Source organism: Neolamprologus brichardi, chromosome 1, assembly GCF_056152115.1.
Source record: "Neolamprologus brichardi isolate AB-2024 chromosome 1, ASM5615211v1, whole genome shotgun sequence".
Classification (NCBI taxonomy): domain Eukaryota; kingdom Metazoa; phylum Chordata; class Actinopteri; order Cichliformes; family Cichlidae; genus Neolamprologus; species Neolamprologus brichardi.
This window is the reverse complement of record NC_142104.1, coordinates 41,135,586-41,154,522: the sequence shown is the minus strand read 5'-3', so window position 1 is coordinate 41,154,522 and position 18,937 is coordinate 41,135,586. Positions and strand designations below refer to the sequence as shown.

At 42.7% G+C, this 18,937-nt stretch overlaps 1 protein-coding gene and 1 pseudogene across 1 annotated transcript in view; one reads left to right on the top strand and one right to left on the bottom strand.

The window, feature by feature from the left end:
- Positions 1–18,937, top strand: part of large2 (LARGE xylosyl- and glucuronyltransferase 2) — a 131,096-nt gene that overhangs the window by 58,515 nt on the left and 53,644 nt on the right. The window lies entirely within an intron of this gene.
- Positions 2,247–3,056, bottom strand: LOC148106494 (uncharacterized; annotated as a pseudogene).

The window sequence follows — 18,937 nt, the reverse complement described above, 5'->3', positions numbered from 1 at the left end:
ATAAACCAAATGACATGTGGTACCTTTATAAACTGCAGCTCTTCACCCAGAGCATATAAGTGGCACCTCCATAACGTTAATATTAAAAATCCAAAAGATGTAATTTATGGTATATTTATGGCCTTATCTGCTGATAGCTAAAGATACTTTAAAGCCATGATTCAAGCACTTCCTCCAGCCCTCACCAGATCACCATTAAATCAGTCTCACTTTCTCCTTTAGCGTACTCTTTACCCCAGAACTCGGATATTTTCCTTCTTTTTTATTGGTGCAGTTGTTGACAAAGTTTAAAAAGTGCCTTGTTGCACTGGCTTTGAAGATTGTTGCTTAGGGAACGACCTGGGACGTTCCTTGAGGTTGTCCTTTCGACCGTTCTCTCTTTGGTCCCTTTTTCAGAAGTTGTTAATGATGCCTGGAAGGATTCACTGCCTCAAAGGCTAAAGTCAGAGATCAAAAGTGTCTTATCCAAAAAAAAGAAACTTTACAGATTATAAGACTAATGAACGTAACTTGCTCCTGCTTTTTAAAGCAATTAAAATAGGCCTATAATCCTGTTGCTTTAAGGTACGAGTTTACTGATTGAATATAACACTATAATGTTTGCCAGATTGTTACGTGTGCTATTAGGCGAATCACACATCACACAGGGTTATGTCCATCTCCATCCCAGACACCACAGATCCCTCAGCTTTGTGAACAGTCTGCTGGGCACTATTGTGTTAAACGCTGAGCTGTAATCAACAAACAGCATTCTCACATAGTTACCCTGTTTCTTGTCCACGTGGCTGAGGGTGGTGTGCAGGACGTGGTCAATGGTGTCCTCTGGGGATCTTTTGGGTCAGTAGGCGAACTGGAGCGGATCTGTGGTGTCTGGGATGGAGGAGGAGATGGTGTTCTTCAGCAGCCTCTCGAACACCTTCATTACTACCGAGGTCAGTGCAACTGGCCGGTAATCGTTCAGGGATGAGGGTTTGCTGTTCTTGGGCACCGGGATGATGGTGGATCCTTTGAAGCATGTGGGGACCACATAGGGCTGTTCGATATAACGATATATATCGGATGACGATATAAAAACGTCTATCGTTGCATTTTACGCTATCGTTTGTTTCGTGGTGTCGCAAAATAAACTGTTTACGGCAATATTTTTTCATCGTTTTGATGGTCACTGTAGTGGCTGTATTAATTTCTTAAAGTCCTCTCTTTGTCTTATATTTAATATAACCACACTACGGACGGACAAGCGCCTGTTTTTATGCGTTGTGGTTAGCAACAACGACGGTAACAGCATCGTGTGTCCGCTTGTTTATGTTCCACATAAACCTTTCACAATAAAGCTCAAGATCCTGTTGAGACTTTTCAAAATAAACTGACTCACGTGAAAGAGCAGGTTATTTACGGATGAGAAGTAATAAAGAGCCGCCAGGTGCTAAAAAATAAACCTTAGACTCAAACGTTAGAACAGGCTTTTCCCCGCAGCACGCCGTGTAATAAATACTCACAAAGAAAACCGCGGCCGTTACAACTTATGTCTAAAAATGTATCGTTTCATGCATCGGTTAAAACACTCGACTCCAGCTACATGACGCGCAGCTGGAAACACGCAAGACGAGCTGCCCGAGATTCACAGAATTTACAGAAAATGTTACATTTTTGTGATTTATATCGTTATCGGGACGATATAATTCTTATATCGGGATATGAGATTTTGGTCATATTGCACAGCCCTAGGACCACAGACTTCGCCAGGGACTCTTTGAAGATGGAAGTGAACACACCTGCTAGCCCAGCAGTGCAGCAGATGGCCGGTGATGCCGTCTGGCCCTGCCGCGCTCCTTGTGGTCACTCTACTCAATGCCGCTCGGACGTCATGCTCCGCGATGCTGATTACCGGTCTCTCGCTGATGACGTCACTGTCCTCGGTAGTCAGGCGGTAGTTAGCATTAGCTGCCTGGCTAATCTGGAAACTGGCGTAGAACTGGTTCAGCTCATTGGTGAATGCAGAGTCTGCGTTGATCGGCGCAGTGTCCCTGGCTTTGTAGTCCGTAATGGTGCGTAGTCCGTACCACATACTCCGTGTGTCACCCTGGTGGAAGCGAGACTCCACGCGCTCCCGGTACCGGCATTTGGCATCTCTCACCACGCGCCACACGCCGTATGAGACCGCTTTGTAGGCCCTCATATCGCCAGTGGCGAGACCCGCATTGTAGGTGGCGGTCCTGGCATTCACTGCAGCGCGATTTTTCCACCTACGGTTTCTGGTTCGGGAATGTGGCGACTCTCGCAGTGGGGATAATCTCCTCCACTAGCATATTGACGAAGGTTACTGCTACTTCCATAAACCCATTGATGTCAACTGCGCATGCTCTGAGCATGTCCCAGTCTACGTCTTTGAGTGCGTCCTGTAGCGTAGCTTCTGATTGGGCAGACCAATGTTTCGCCTCCCTCATGGTTACTTCTTCCCTCCATATGTTTTGTTTATACTGGGGAGTGAGGAAGATGGCGTTGTGGTAAGACTTCCCAAAAGCCGGGTGTGAGACAGCTTTGTAGCCCTGCTTGTATGGTGTGTAGCAGTGATCCAAAATTCGATCCCCCCTCGTCGGACACGAGACATGCTGGTAGAAGTTCGGCATGACTTGTCCGAGGTTCACTTTATTAAAGTCTCCTGCTACAATGAGGGCTGCGCCCGGGTCCTTGTTTTGAAATGAACTCAGCACATCATGTAGTTCGGACAAAGCCATACCTGTGTCCGCTTGGGGTGGGATGTAGACCACCGTGGCGATGACCAAGAGGAACTCACGGGGCAGATAGAAAGGGCGGCACTTAATGCTAAAGGAATTCCAGATGTGGCAAGCAGCCGCTGGAAAGAGTAGAAATGCTCCTGGCATCACACCACTTTCTGTTTACCATGAAACACTCCTCCACCTTTGGTTTTGTTCGACTCTGCCGTTCTGTCCGCGCGGAGCACACAGAATGAATCCTACAGAGTTACGGTCTGGTCCGGCATGTTTGGGGGTCAGCCATGTCTCCGTGAAGCACAGAATGTTGCAGTCCCTCATGTCACGTTGGAAGGTGACTCTTGCTCTTAGGTCATCGAGCTTGTTCTCCAGCGATTGTACGTTGGCCAGTAGGATGCTGGGCAGTGGTGCGCAATGCGCCTGCTGTCTCAGTCTGTTCCGAACGCCAGCGCGTTTCTTTGTTCTACGCCTCGGATGAGCGGCCCATCCTTTGTTGTTGTCTGCGCTGCGTAGTATCTCTGGCAGCCAGGATGGGTCGAGTTTAAAAGTGTCCAAGATTAAATGTGCAACCTTGTCACCGATGTGACAATGACCGATGAAGTGATCTGCTGTCGTAGACGATAAAACTAGAGGATTTTGGACTGTACACCAGAGCAAAAAATAATTAAAAAACTAAAAAGGTGCATAGTCGGAGCCGAGCGGTCAGGAAGAATGTGGCCGCACCATATTCTGTATCATTACAGTCATTTTAGAAGCAAGTCTCCCAATTGCTACCACTAAGGATTCCTAAATGAATGAGGAGATAATGTGGTCAATGAAACAGAAACTGTATGGAATCACAGATAAAATCCAAAGTAAAGAAAAAGAAAGAAAGAAAGCACATTTCTTTGTCATTGTAACGACACAATTGGCTGCTTTCTCACTGCATGTGGCATCACAAGCATGTCATACATTATGATCATTGTTACTGTGACAATGTGCACGACTGTCAGGTCAGTGTGTGCACCTGCTGTGGGCAGAAATGTGACACCAAAGCTGACCGATGACCGATTGATGTGCTCTGCTGCAACCAGAGATGAGAGCTGAGACACACACACATGCACGCACGAGCTGTCCAAAGACTGGTGATATGGTGAAAGTGGACAGACAGAGGTGAACAGGGGTGAAATAATGTGACCACAGGTCAGTCCCCCCGACCTCTGTCCATTAAAACTTGGCTTTGATTGGACAGATATATAGAGCAGACATTAGAAGTGATGTGGTGTGCTGATGGGGTCATCTGGGCTATGGTGGGGTCTTTTGTGTTTGGGTTCCCACGACAGATTCCATTGTTCTGCCCCAGGGGTATTGGAAAGGGTGCAAAGGTCAACCAAGGCTTCAAATTAGGGACTGACCTCATGTGTGTGTATATATATGAGGTTATAGGTTGCTTTGATTTTATGAATAAACTTTGATTTTTTTATTGCCCAGTGTTAATCATTGCATTATAAGGTTTATAAATCATCTGTTTCTGGTAGAGGAACACACCCATTGTTTGCATTTGGATCACAGACTGTGCTTGACATTACATGGACTGTGGAACCCTGTGGGTTCTGTTTTTTTCAATAAAGCCAGAGTGTTGGTAGTCTAAATGCCTGGACAGATGCTATTCCTGCAGTGACACGGCTTCTACTACACTTGGATCTGTGCCATCCAGTAGAGTCTAGATATTACCTGCACTGATCTGTAATCACTATAAATGTTTTTTATGTTCTTTAACTGGATGCTTTTATCAGTACAGTGTGTTATGGAGCATAAAGGTTGCAAATTTGCTAACACAAATTCAAGTCATATCTCCTATTTTCCTTAAAGATCTTTTGGTAGGGTCGGCGTTTTCTTCTGGTAACCATGTCACCAACACCTAATGCCACTCCATTGCCTAGTTTGTGTTGACCATTTTTATGTACTTACAGGAGCTAGGGCTGGGCCATATCATACCTATGTAAGACTGCGTTCTTCCATTTGCGCAACATCTCTAAAATTAGAAATATCCTGTCTCAGAGTGACGCTGAAAAACTAGTTCATGCATTTATTACTTCCAGGCTGGACTACTGCAATTCATTATTATCAGAAAGTCCAAAAAACTCCCTGAAAAGCCTTCAGCGAATCCAAAATGCTGCAGCAAGAGTCCTGACAGGGACTAGAAAGAGAGAGCATATTTCTCCTGTTTTGGCTTCCCTTCATTGGCTTCCTGTTAAATCCAGAATTGAATTCAAAATCCTGCTCCTCACATACAAGGTCTTAAATAATCAGGCCCCATCTTATCTTAATGACCTTGTAGTACCATATCACCCTATTAGAGCACTTCGCTCTCGCTCTGCAGGCCTACTTGTTGTTCCTAGAGTATTTAAAAGTAGAATGGGAGGGAGAGCCTTCAGTTTTCAGGCCCCTCTTCTGTGGAACCAGCTTCCAGTTTGGATTCGGGAGACAGACACTATCTCTACTTTTAAGATTAGGCTTAAAACTTTCCTTTTTTGCTAAAGCATATAGTTAGGGCTGGACCAGGTGACCCTGAATCCTCCCTTAGTTATGCTGCAATAGATGTAGGCTGCCGGGGGATTCCCATGATGCATTGAGTTTTTCCTTTCCAGTCACCTTTCTCACTCACTATGTGTTAACAGACCTCTCTGTGTTGAATCATATCTGTTATTAACCTCTGTCTCTCTTCCACAGCATGTCTTTTATCCTGTCTTCCTTCTCTCACCCCAACCGGTCGCAGCAGATGGCCGCCCCTCCCTGAGCCTGGTTCTGCCGGAGGTTTCTTCCTGTTAAAAGGGAGTTTTTCCTTCCCACTGTCGCCAAAGTGCTTGCTCATAGGGGGTCATATGATTGTTGGGTTTTTCTCTGTATCTATGAAGCACCTTGAGGCGACTTTTGTTGTGATTTGGCGCTATATAAATAAAATTGAATTGAATTGAATACCGTTCACGGTAATACCGATATAATGTTGGGCAACGATAAGAAAATGAAATATCACGATAGAATATGGGTAAAACGCGCATGCGCAATGCCTTTGTTTTCATACGCACATGGCGGAAAAAGCATGTCGGAGAATAAGAAGGGCGAAAGCGGATCGTTGAATGAAACGGATGAACCAGAATTGGTTTGTAAAAATGCTGCAACTTCAGTGGTGTGGAATAGGGGTGGGTTTTTATAATCGATTTATCGATTAAAATCGATTCTGGCTTGGATAACGTAAAATTGATTCATTAAAATCCTGAATCGATTTTTTAATATAAATTTATTTTGCCCGAAATGCCAGAATCTCTGGTGAAAGATCACAAAATTTCAACAACCACCAAACAGCTAAGACAGTAAATGAGAGCAGGTACACGGATTCTGCACAAAGACGTAAACACACAGTGCGGACCCGCGGATCAGAATCAGTGAGATGTCGCCTTTCTCAGCTGACGGTCGGGGCTGAAAGCGCGGGTCCGCACTGTGTGTTTACGCCCTTTTTGCGCTGATCATAAAGCTGTTAGTTTTATCTCTCTCCAAACAATACTGGCCGATCCAGCAGCAAAAGAAGATCCAAACTAAGCTTCACATAAACATTGTCATGAATTCCCTCTGACGTTTACTGTTTTGCTTTCTCCATGATAAAATCACACTTCATGCACAGCTCTCTGTCTCTCTCTCTCTGTCTCTCCCTGTCTGTCTGTTTTCTGCATTATTCGCTTGCTTGTTACGCACAAGTCTACCGTTGTTTACAGGCTGTCAGACGACGTTTTTTAGAAAACCTAATTTCTGCCTTCAATATTGAACAAATTTAAACTTTTTAAAATTATGCAAAATGCAAAAGGCTTAGCCGTGTCTCTAATAAAACCGCTGTAACTTCAGAGGTAATGTTCATGTGTTGATTATGGTTTTCTTTCGTTTTTGATGTACTGCAGAATATTTTTATAAAATCCCAGGCCAGGAAAAATCACCTTCATGTTTTTCTGTGTTTTATCTTCAGCTACTTTGACACAAATGCATCTGCTGTGATGCTCACACCTTTGATAAAGTCTTGCGTGTGTCAGCTTCCTTTTTATAGATACAAAAATATGTAAATGTACTGATCTGAATTATAATATTTCTGACTGTCAAAAATTTCCCAGATTCAAATTGAATTGAATCGAATTAAATCTAATTGTGGATCAAATCGATTCGGGACCTTGTGAATCGGAATTGAATCGATTCTAGCAATCAGTGACGATACCCAGCCCTAGTGTGGAACTGGTTTAGCTTTCGTCCGTCAGATACACAACAAAGCACTATTTTTGGTAGAGCATGCTAGCGGGTCGTCGTTATTACCGTGTTTTTTGGAAAATATGGCACACTTAAAATCAATCCTTTGATTTTTCTGAAAGTCGACAGAGCCCCTTATAATCCCGTGTGCCTTATGTATGAATTCTGGTTGTGCTTACTGACCTCGAAACGATTTTATGTACACAGCGCTCGAAAATCTGTCAAATGTTTCAGTACGACTTTGCTAAGCTATGAAGCCGCACCGCTTGATGGATTGTCGGAGCATTACGGCTATCGTAGGCAGGAGCCTCGCGGAGTGATACGTACTGTGCTTCAACATAATATTACCGTATTGTGTGTGTATGACCTCTTTTTAAGTTTTGTGGATATTATACATGGTTATGCTGAGGATATGTCTGGAAATGCCTTTTGGTTAAACTGTCAGCAAGGAATTTGCATTTGCACTGTTAAATTTTTATAACTTTAATGCACATAAAAAAACAGCTGCTTGTTTGAGTGAAAATACACTGATGGGGTTTTTTTGCACTAATAAAGTTGTGCAATTGTAAAGTATTTTGTCTAGTGTCAATTATATCGTCAGTTATATCGTTATTGCAAATTTTCAAATGTATATCGTGATAAATATTTGTTGTCATATCGCCCTGCTCTAACAGGAGCTAACTCTGTAGCCAAATGATCTACTGTTGGCCACCAGAGTGAACACCGGGCTCTTCATATAGACCCAGGATTTGAGGAGCTGAGGCCCCAGTGGACTGCTTACAGTTTTGAAAGCACTGTCCTGCTAAGAAGTTGCATTGCTTCCACCTTACCCATGCAGCTTGCTAACATTACAGTTAGCATTGAAGTTATTTTGCTGCTGAAAGACAAAAAAAGAAATTGTGAGACTGTAGCATGACCAAACATTATGGTGACCTTATGTCAATAACTTCATTAATCTCAAATATCCACAAGGTTATTGCAAACCCATCGAGGTTTAGGTTTTAGCCCAATGCTTCTTATAGTAGTTTTGCCTGTCTGGAAGCTTGTGACAAGAAAACTATAGTTAAAGCACGTAAGCATCTGTTTGAGGGCAAAATAAATGTGATCCTGAAAAAGGCAAATATTAATGATCAGATGAACTTCTCTTTGGTTACCTAACCAGCTCCACGTTGATTCTTTGAAAAGTAAAAGACACGAGAGTCAGTTTGAAAAGACCCTTTGTGAACGCCACTTCTGCCCGCCTCTCCATTGTGCCTTGCTGTCCTCTTCTTCATTGAGAGTAAATGATGACGCCCTCCCATGAAGCCATCTACTACATTTGTTGTGACTGCTGGAGAAATGAGGGGAGAAGATTGAAGGAGGGTAAAAGTGACAAACGAAGATTGAGAGCGACAACATTTGATTCTTACAGTGAAAAGTTGTTATTAATGGATGTGAGCCACTCGTTCTCTTCACAGCACCTACTTTCACTGTCCACACACACACACACACACACACACACACACACACACACACACACACACACACACACACACACACACACACACACACACACACACACACACACACCCCTTGCTGTCAGAGAGATAAATCTCTGTTGGTGGATGGAAAGAAATGGAGCCCGGGCTCTGCTGGGAAAATGAACTCACAACTATACTTAATCATTTACCTCCACTTCTCCTCTCTAAATAGTCTCTTCCCCTCCCTTTCTCTCTCTTCTTTTCTCATTTGAACTGAGGAATTGCTGCAATCTCAAAATCACATCCTGACGTTTCCGCAAACGAATGCCTCTCAGCACTTTGTGATTCATCGGGACGCGACAGGACTCCCGTAGATCAGCGGCCGAAGGGGGGCGGGGTGAAATTACATTTCATGGTTTTTCGGCATTGGACTGCTGTTACATAATTTGTGCTAATGTGAGTGAAAATAAGTGCAAAGGAAGATTGTACTCTTCACTGATGAGGTAACACATGATGCAGCTTCCAAACAGCGTAATAATGCGTTAACCTTGAGCGTTTTTATTATATTGGGCCTGGTAGAGAAAAAGATTAGATTAAATCTTCACAGCTCATGTGACTGCTTTCAGAGCTTTGTCTTCTATGGTGAAAGTGAACCTATTGTGCTAGTCTTTATTTTCTGCTATGATATATATATACTGTCACAGCGGTGGATGCTTATCTTCAGCAGGGCCAAAGAGAGAGATCTTGAGATTACCGTATGTACAAAAACATCTTGGATCTGCACAATATCAGAGCAGAAACCTCAGACCTGGATTATACTCTGTAGGCTGGACATGGACAGCTGGAGATCCACTGCCTGGGAGCGTGTGTGGTTGTAACGTCTGCGCAGTCATAGCCACAAATGTCTGCGCAGACTGTCTCGCTCACTGTCCAATGGCAAGCTTTCCGTCAGTAGAATAAGGTTGGCCAATTGGACGAATATATCGACTGTTGACGAGGCTGAGGCTATCGTCGATCATTTTTACAAAGGCGATTTATTTATTTGCCCATGAGCAAGTTTGCTAATAATGTTCGTTGAAGCGAACAGAAATGTCTCTTCCAGCGAACATAAGAAAAAAATGTCAGACATAAAGTCTTTTGTGCGATTTGGCGCATCTTTATTGCACATCACAGTGCAATAAATAAATAAATAAATAAATAAATGAATAATCCAAAAAGTAGATACATTAATACTGAAACAAACAAGAAAAGGTCAAATATTTCCTCCAAACCAAACGTATAAATTCTTTGACAGGAAAACGAGCAGTTTATCAGGTTTTAGCAGCACGCACAGGTGGTTAACGATGTTAGCCAATCTGAAGGCGTGCTCGTGGCCGGTATACACAGATGTTTCCATGCCATGTGTGACATGAATGGGAAACGTTTTTCATGCATTTTCCATCAAACCTATGGATTGTCTCCGTCTACGACATAGGTGTCAAACTCTGGCCTGCGGGCCATACCAAATTACTATTAGAGCTAGCCTACTGGTATTACACAGCTAATATATATATTGTTTAGTATTAAGCTTTGCTTGTTCCATATTCAGTTTTTCAGCAAAACGTGTTTGAGTCCATAAGAAGAGATTCATTCTTATATCTGGAGGAATAAATATATTTCAATAAATATTAATGTTAGCCCGCGACTTTGTTCCAGTTTTGAATTTTGGCCCACTGTGTATTTGAGTTTAACACCCCTGGTCTACGACCTCCTCGCTGAGCTAACAGTCCACTTATATCTGCGCCCTCTCCTCCAGGGTGCAATTTGGCAATTAGTTCGTCCATGTTTGGACTTCTTCTGTGTTGTAAACGCGCATGTGCATGATTACATTGCTCCGCCAATCAAAAAGTCTGCTCATGCGTGAATATATCGCCTGTCGTCGGTTATTGGACTGACGATTTTTACATATCGCCCAACCTTACAGTGGAACCCAAGTGGACTCACTAAATCATGTGTTTACAAGGCTCAGCCAATCAGAAGAAATGTTTCTGGGTGCTGATGCTTAATACAGTGTGCCATTTTCAGGCACCCGATATAACTGAATGTAAATGCATGTAAGACTCTTGGTTTGAAAAATCAGTTTCACACAACTAAACTTTATTATGTATGTAAGATGCATCCTAACCCTAAAGCTGTGTCCACACTGGAATCGCTCACAGCTGGTCGCTTGCAGATATTCCAGGCTCTTGTTGCCTGGGTAACCCTCTTGTATATATTTACAACAAGGTCATGTGTCAACCATGTGTCGGTATCATGTATTTCTCTGATAGCTGCTTAATTACCTCACCTGGAAACTGGGCCTGGTGTCACCAGCAGTTATTTTGTCTGTAGTTGCATGAAATTACTGAATATTAAATTTCTGTGATCTCTGGTCCCGCCCATCGAGGATGGAGCCTAACGCTACCACAGAGTGGTTCACTGAAGATGTGGAAGATGAAAGAAAAGAAAAATTGGGCCAAAATATGGGTAAAAAGATTTGATTTAAAAGGGGGCATCTTCAAATTTCTTGAACTGTTTGTGACCAAGCTCTAACCTAACCGTAACCCTAAGGGTGGCCTTAAAGAGAGAGGAGCTAAAACAGGTTATTTCAGGTAGGAGATGAATTGAGGGACTGCACAAAGGCCTATTGTACGATAAGTAAGCAATATTTTAATACTATAATATTTTAAACTGTGGAGCTTGCACAGCTAGTAAAGTCAAAGAATACAACTGTTCTAGAAATAAGCAAACTAGCTTAGGTTAGCCAGATAAAAATATGTGTGCAAAGTTCACTGTAAGTCACATCCAGTATAAGTCGAGTCAGCAGTCACATTAATTCAAGGTTAATGCTTACAGGCAGATCACATTAACATTTCAGAACTGCTACTTCATCTTTGGAAAGATCAGTGAGGCACAAACAGAAGCAGTAATCAGTAACTGCAGTTTATCAGATATAGAAGAAAGCAGCTTTCTCTGTTTGCATGTAAACAGCAGTTTCTGAAAAGAAAAGCATATGCTGTGTAGGACCCACAGGTCCTGACAACTCTGGCTCAGTTTTTTTCTGTAATACATTAATAAATAAAAGTAGAATATTTGTGGGTTTTTTGCACTATTTATTCACAGAAAATAAACCTTCAATTTGAAGATGTGAAAATTGTATTTGGAAAATGATACATTCGATTCCTGCAGTGCAAAGAATTATTTGCATAATCACACTAATAATTGATACAAAATCTTCATACAAGACTTAAAAGAATTCAGCCTTCTATACAAACAAAGAGTTCTATAATCCAGTTTATAATTATCTCAGTAAAAAAAAAAAAAGAGTACAGTTCATTGGAAATGCAAGAGCACGATTGGAGAACAATTACAAAAAATTAATTGCTAAATGTTCAAGAATAATATTGACCAGGATGTTCAGAGTTAAAGGACAGTTAATCACAGAATAACCACAGGAAGCAGACTTCTGACGAAACATTGATTTTGTCGATTGAGTTTGTCCTGAGCAGACCTCAAACTGATCAGTGATTGAAGGCTGAAAGCAGGAGGGAGCTTCTGTCACTGCAGCATTAACGTGTCCTGGACACAAACAGCATCATGTGACTCACCATATTATCTGAAGCCAGCAGAGGTCTCATGACATCACAGTGCAATGAGCACACATTCAGAAAAGCCTGATGTGCAGTAAATAATAACACACCAGGAAAGGTCTGGTCTGTAGGTTAATGTTTTATCTTTGCTCTCATTAGTCTTCTAGCAAACAGTGGATTCAATTTGGTGCCTCAACGACGCAATTTCCCAGTGGGATGAGCGTTTTGGACAAAATACCATACAACATTATTTCGAATTAGAATTATGAATGATATAACTGAAAAGCTAGTACAAAGAATGGTATTTCCTCTACTGCCCACTGGAGGCTGGCTCCAACAGTGTTTAGTGTGTTTAGCTCAATAGCAATGCTAAAATGCTGTGGCCTCTATCACTAATAACTGTGCAGTGGGTGTTTGTTTTAATTATTTTTTATAATAATATTAAAGCCCAACCAATTGATTATTGGCTAATAGTAACTATTTCCTGAACTACATCAGAGTTCAATGGGCTTTTCACCAGGTCATGAGTGTTGATGTGTAGTTTTCCCACCAGAGGGCACTCTGTAACTTCCCTGTTAGCATCACGTGTTGGGAACGCCACAAACAGAACAACCATCTGTACCAAGCAGAGCTGGTAGATAATCCTTTACTTGAGTACTCAAATCACCTTCTACAACATTGACCCATACATATGCTGAAGTGCTTTGTGTTTATAATTCACACTCCAGTGAATGCCCGAGGTTTTTTTTTGGCACACAGACTGAACTACCAGCCTTCCAGTTACCCATGGCTCTTTCTGTGGTGGCTAATCTTCCTCTGTAAATTAACCAGGCATGGATTTTGAGCCGTCTTGAAATAGGTATGATGGGCTTAGGCAGCCACGGTGTGACATACTAAATCCATCATGCTGAATCCCATCAAAGGGGAAAAACCAAAACAAAAAGGACTTGCTCACACCGAGAGGACAGCAGAGGCTGTCTGACTGTTTGCATGTTTTTGTTGTGCCTTGGAAGGGCGCTCTGTGCTCCTATTAGTCAGCACCGTAAACATCTTGTTGAAATTGTCATGAGTGAGAGAATTATCTGGATTGGCTGTTAGAAGCTGTTGTCATTCATGAAAGAAGTGCAAAGACAGTGCAAAGTCTGACTTTCTAAGATACTGAGTGTGTAACGAACACTGACCGTATAACCCAACTAACCTTTGCCCTTCAGGGTGAATTAGAGCACAGCCTCTGAAGGTCTAGATCCGATGCACTCCTGAAGTTCATGGAGATTCAAAAGCTCTCTGATGTTGAAGGTGAGCTGCAAAGTGTGAGTCTTGAAATGTAACCGTTAGGACCTTAATCCATCCTGATTTCAGAGGGACGCCTAGAATGCGACTCCGGATTCAATTCAGATTCCTTCAATTCCTCTGGCAAAACGAGGCTCAGCGCGGGGGAGCTGCAGTGACCAGTCAGGGGCGACGGTTAAGAGAAGAGACGGGACAAGCTTCCAGAATCTGGTATTCCCAGGCAGTCTCCCAACCAAGAACTAACCACACCTGACCTGCTGAGCTTCCAAGGTTGGATGAGGGCGGTTTGGCTGACCATGAGTTTGGTGAAATTCTGACTTGTGTTCGTGCAGTACATTAGTTTTGAACGATGGTGCGTCCATCATCTGTGTACCTTAGACATCACGTGGCTCATTCAAAGGCTGTAATGCTGCTGTCCTGTCATATCATCACTGAGTAATGAGCTCAGACCCTGTTAAGGTGAAGGACAGGACTGCACAGAGAGTTAACACTGGCAGCATGTATGTTTGTGTTCTGCACCCTGGAAAGTTGTGATTTGTGAAAATAAACCGTTTAAGTGTAACACCATTCCCATTGATTTAACTCATTGGCAAGATTGAACTTTAAATGAAGCTAAACTGGCAAATCATTTCCAGCTCACACAAACACAACAGTGCTGCTACATTTAAAATGAATTCCTTTGGGATCCAAAGCATCTGGGAGCTCTGGGACTATTTTATTTGAAGTCAAAGCTCAGTTTAGCAGACCACAAAGGCAGGAAAAAGCAGCCAAAATGCAAAATAAAGCTGCTGCAAATAGACAATAAACAACCAATGGGAATCCCACACTGACCATGAGGAGGTCGTGTTTTCTCTCTTGCTGGTGAAAAACTAACTGATCACAGAATGCCATAAAGCGAAACCATCGGTATGTAAATTGACCACAAAGACAAAACGGCCAAAAAGAGAGATGAAGCAGTTGCAAAGGGACAATAAATGACCAGAAGGGGACACACAGTGGTTACAAAGAGGAGCAACTATAAATGGAACAGGACCACATAGGGCTAAAACACCTGCACAGAGCCACAGACGACATTACGGAGCCAAACGCAGCCCAAAGGAGATGCACCAAGAGATCAACAATGAATCTGATCATCGGGTTGTTTAAATACTGGAATTCAACTCTGGTCTCATGTTATTGTGGCGTGCTGCTTTTCCTTACTCATTGCATTGGCACTGCACCATCAGCGTTGAGGTTTATTCGGTCGGAAACTTCTCCCCGCACTGTTCCAGATATATTCAGTATGTGACATGGAACGTGGAATACATCAAACTGTCTACGGTGCACGAAAACCCTGTGGTGTTTCTCCAGTTTGGAGCTTATATTAAAGTGAGCGGCTTCTTCAGAAGTGCCACTTAAAAGAAAAAACAACCTTTTCCACATGCAACGAAAAGATTAAAAGTAGAAAATCCTCGATTTTCGATTCAGAGCTAGATGGTATGATGTGTGGAAGCTTTTCTGTCAACAATAAAATATCTTTAAAGGAGGAAGTGTGGACTATCAAAGCGATGGAGCTATATTAACAGTGCCAGCTCTATCTGTTTTTGGTCCCCTGTGAAAAACCCTGAATAGTCTCTACTGTGCCAACTGAGTTTGAATGTTAGTGGAAAACTTTGCAGCCTGAAGAACTGTGCACGGGCTGGATCTGAGATCTGACTAATTAATCGCAGACTAGCCGTTCTGTGTGCATACTGTGTGTTATCGGCCATTTTATTCTAAATGGGGCAATAAATTAAAAAGAAATATAAAGAATCTAGTGACTGAGACCATAAACTCGTTAGGAAAATGTTTGCTGTGGTCATAAATCATTTTCTCATCTGCACAATCTGCCTTTCTCTTTTCAGCTGTAGAAGTCTCCCCCTGCTGGCCATTAGAAAGAATGTCGTTTTAGCTCACTTCCACCTTCCATCCTTTGTTTATATTTAGTCTATAGCTGCAGCACTTGGGATAGAAGTTTGTTATCTTTCCAGAGGGTGTAGAAGTATTTTGAAGTAGTACGAAAGTAATTACATTTTGATACATGTATAGGTAGGCCTGCTCCAGAGGACATCGGAAAGTTGCTCAGAAATAGCAGGCGAGTGTACAACAGCGGAGGGGCTCTAAAAGAGTCTTAATAAAACCTCTGACCTGCTGTACTGTCCAGAAGCGGACTTTGTGGATATGACTGTGCAGTGTGGAGGCGGCTAGAGCACGGCGAAACAAACACGAGCGCTCTTGTGTGTGAATGTGTGCATGATTCTGTACTCTGCAAGTCAATTGTCATATTATTTATGCAGTCCATGTGGGTGGGCAGTGCAGAGCCAGAGGGCACAGCATGTTTACACTGAAAGAGATGGAGAGAGATCCTCTGCTGTGCTATCAAACACGGATCATCTGCTTTCTGAATTTCAAGTAGCCGAGCAGCTGTTGTCCTTTAACTTTTTCTCTTATTGTTACTCTTTATTTTTAACATTGGTTTCCCTCCAAACAGACTACAGAATTTAACTGAATTGTGAGCGAATCCAGTGCCAAGAAAGGAAACTTTTCTGACCCCAGTGATACCAGTGAATAAATCATTCCCACTGATAGCAGACTGATAGAGTGACTCAGACTTTTTGCTTTTTTTTTTTTTTGCCGTGTGGACGCAGCAGACGGATGCTTGCTTTGAAGACCGCAGCAGACCTCCAGTAGACCCTGAATTTGAAGCAACCACTTCAAAGGCGACAACATTTCCAGTTTACAGCAGACTTTTGTGCTGCGTTCTCCACCCACACTCACGACCCACGATGAGTGCATGGAAAATTTTGATGGTGACGGTAAACATTTACAGTTTCTGTGCTTTCTGGAGCTATACCCGCTATCTATTAAAAAGTACATAAAAATTCATCCTCTTCTGGAAGTGAGAAGGAGGAGGGGGGAGGTGCAAGTAGGAGACGCAACTCCTCAGCCACTCCACAGACACCCACAATCCACCAGATTCTTTCTCTGCTTCTCTGAGGAAGTGCAGACCTATTTCTCCTCACCTTTCTGTCCCTCCTGTTGTTTATCTGCTAGCAGCCTTCAATAAGACCCCCCCCCCCTCCTGGGGCAGTAAACCTGACCTGTGACCCCATAACAAGGAGAGAAGTGTTGGTGTTAAGTTGTCAAATCATCCGAAGGACAGTTACCCACCATACACGATCCACAGCCAGAGGGCAGGAGGCATTAACAAAAAGTGTTTTTCTTGGAGTAAACTGAAAAAAGATGTTGCTGACCTGCAGACCTCGCTTTGTAAAAACCTGATTTTATCTCAGAGGAGCAATAATGTTTCACATTGCACTGCTTCATTTTCTCTCTCTTTCTTTCTCTAATATAAAAAAGAAAGACACAGACTGCAGTGCTTTAAGGCTAAGACTGATAGCTGTGCTACTGTTGGCTGGAGAGTACTGTGCAAAAGTCTTGAGTTACCCCTCATTTATTTATATTTTGGTAGAAAAATGGAAAAGAAGTACAGTAAGTTATTGAACGGAAATGCAGCATAATGAGCCTGACAGTCAGTGTTTCGTATGTCTGCCTGTCAGCATAGCCTGATTCTCTCAGCCAAGCTTTCGTATCCTTTCTTTAAGTCGTCTTCAGGAATAGTCCAAGTCCAAACCGCTTCTTTAAATGTTGGCCGGCTTTAATCTCATCCTCAGTCGAGATGATCCCGACTGCTGAGGTCCCGGCTCTATAGGGACTCTATAGGCCAATCCGTGATTAATAGTTTTCCATTGTGTGTTTTTCTACCCAGGTGTGCTTTTACTGCATTGGCAGTGTGTTTGCAATCACTGAGACAAATGAAGCTGTTTCCAGGTAGATGTTATCCTGATGTTTATTCTCTGCATCCATAATTCCAACAGTTTCGATAAGTTCCAAACACCACTGGCTGAAGTGCAACCATGACCCATGGCAGAACCTCCACCATGTTTTAGACTCTCACTCCAGCTTATCCGGGGGAACACCAAGGGGTTCCCAGGCCAGCCAAGAGATATAATCTCTCCAGCGTGTCCTGGGTCTTGCCTGGGGCCTCCTCCCGGTGGGACATGCCCGGAAAACTTCGCCCAGAAGGCGCCCAGGGGGCATCCTTGTCAGATGCCCAAACCACCTCAGCTGGCTCCTTTCGATGTGGAGGAGCAGCGGCTCTACTCTAAGCCCCTCCCGGATGGCTGAACTTCTCACCCTACCTCCAAATCTGAGGCCATGATCCTCAGCCGAAAAGGGTGGATTGCCCACTCCAGATCGAGCGAGACCCTGCCCCAAGTGGAGGAGTTTAAGTATTTTGGTCTGCACAACCCAAAATGTGATGTCCATATATGTGGACGGCAGGTCCTAGGAGGTTAAGAATGGCTTCTTGACAACCAAGACCGTTTCTCACAAGCCACAAGTGAACGGTATGTGGATCGACTGCAGGGCGATACGCATTCGTCAGTTCCTGCATGAGAACTTGGCTGGATTTTTTTCTCCGGTGTCTGCCAAATCAAATATGTACAGCTACCGGCTGTGGCAATCCTTTGTGACAAGGGAGCAACCGAGAGTAGCTTATTCTTCTTAAGGCCGTTACTGTTCATCTGCTCTAGATTTTTTTTTAAGGCCTGCCTCTTCTTCCTTCTTCCTTTGTCCTTCACTCGCCTAAAATGCTCAAGGGCACACTGTACACCATACTGAGATGTGGTGTGCTAATAGCTCTCTGCTAATCACCTTGTTGGTGCAAAAATATTTTTATTTATTTTTATTTAATATTTTATTTTGTCGAGCTGTGTTGTGTTGGACAATTTTTTTGCAGATTCAACAAAAGAGATGGGAACAAATGATCTGTTTGTTGCCAGGCTGGCTGCTAGTAACAAAGATCTCATCTTTGAAAGACCAAAATCTGTTGAACAGTTGTTTAAGACAACAAAAAATTACATGGAAATCTGGCTTCCTGGAAGCAAAATATAAAGAAGGGGTGGCTCGAGACTTTGCCCAGAACTGTAATAGGCATAATCATGTTTAGTAGTGGATAATATATGTCTGTTACTTTATTTGGAATGTTTTTAAATGGGTTTGTTTTTAGAGGTAACAGTTTTTAAATTTGTTTTTCATATAGAAGCTAGAAAAGTTACTCTAACGTAACTCTGCTAAAGAATGAACATGTGAACTGAAATAAAAATGTATACCGTGCACTATCAAAAGTAAAACAAAAGTACCAAATATATAGGAAGTGTATTTAGAGTTGGAGTGTGCAGCCATAGAAATGGCTTTAATTCCAAAACAGATGATGCAAATTTTTGATTCGTTGACTTAAAATTCACTGTGGTGGTCCACAGAGGCAAAATCACTATATTTGTGTTAGTGTCCAAAAACATGTGGATAGAAGAAGAATAAAAACACAATAAATCTCCTTGAAGCTACATTACCAATCCAACAGTAGAACTCATTTTGTTCTTTTTTATTAGTTTTTGAACAACATCGGAGTTCCACTGCACAGAGGAGGAAGCTACTGTGTGTCAGGCTTTAATGGGGCGACCGTGGCTCAGGGGGTTGGGAAGCGTATCTGTAA